The sequence below is a fragment of the Myotis davidii genome, unplaced genomic scaffold (genome assembly GCF_000327345.1).
Source record: "Myotis davidii unplaced genomic scaffold, ASM32734v1 scaffold480, whole genome shotgun sequence".
Lineage (NCBI taxonomy): Eukaryota > Metazoa > Chordata > Mammalia > Chiroptera > Vespertilionidae > Myotis > Myotis davidii.
This window is the reverse complement of record NW_006292360.1, coordinates 323,113-324,473: the sequence shown is the minus strand read 5'-3', so window position 1 is coordinate 324,473 and position 1,361 is coordinate 323,113.

Here is a 1,361-nt window from a genome sequence, read left to right as displayed (position 1 = left end):
CGGCCCGGGCAGCCGGCGGCCACCTCCACCGCCAGTGTCTGAGCTGGGCCCCTGTCCTTTTCCCTGCCTGGCGGGCAGGGCGGGAACCCAGCCTGTCTTTCCTGGAAACAATCTGCGAGGCGCCCGGTGGCTCTGAAAGACGCCGGACGGACGGAGAGCCGTGTCTGCTGTGACGGAGACTCAGCAGCCCTGCGCTCGCGTGTCCCCCCCCCGCCCCGCCCGCCACGTGCCATGGCTGCTTCTCCAACCCTGTGGGGCTCCAGCTCCTGTCCACGAGGGAACATATCTGATGTCAGTGAAAGGAGCCTCCGTTTTGTGTGATTTAGGTTTTATTTAAGTTAAAACTCTTGGCTCGCATTTTGGAAATCAGAGATTACCTGGCAGCTGCATCTGTTAACACAATAAAAGCATGAGACGCAGTTTCTGTTTCTGACATTTTTAAATCAGGAGACTGAAATGTGTTTTATCCTAAAAAATCCAGTTATAAAACCAATAAAGGAATATAGGCCTCTTTTTATTTTTTTAAATGTTTTTATTGATTTCAGAGCGTGTAAGGGAGAGAAACATCAATGATGAGAAACTGATCGGCTGCCTCCTGCAGCGCCCACACAGGATCGAGCCGGCACCTGGGCCTGTGTCCCGACGGGATCCCCCACGGGGCGAGAGCCAGCTGCCCCTCTCGTGGCCGCGGTTACAGGTTCTTAGACAGGAGCTGCCTTTCAAAGCGGCCTCGCCAGCTGGCGCGGATCAGTGGTGAGTGTGGACCTAGGAAGGAGGTCAGGGTTCAACTCCTGGTCAGGGCACATGCTCTGAGGACTGGGGATCACACCTGCAACCCAGGTACATGCCCTTGACCCGAATCGAACCCGGGACCCTTCAATCCACAGGCCAGCGCTCTAACCGCTGAGCACATGGTCAGGGCACGATGGGGCACGGCTCCCTGCCGCCTCCCAGCCCCAGGTCGCTCCTTGCAGGACTGGGAGCTTCCCCTTGAGCTTGCCAGCCGTTGGCAGCAGGGACACGCTGTACGGAAACGCGGTCGGACACGTCGGTGAGGAGTTTCAGCAAAGCAGGACTCCAACTTGGCGGAAGCGTTTTCATGAACAGCTTGGAGGATCGTCCCCTACGTGTGTGTGGTTGGTGGTTGGGTTTACTAGACTCTAGAGTAACTCGTTTAACGGAGAATGGAAGACCGCGGTCTCCCTGTCCACGCGGCCCTGCCTCAGAGGCGCTGCCCTTCGCGTTGTTGTAGGTGGGATTTGCGCGCAGGCTGAGTCCTGGTTCGGTGGATTCCGCTGAACCCACACCATGCAGCTGCCCGGGGTGACCCGCACCACAGCAGTCCTGCCCACGCTCCCGCG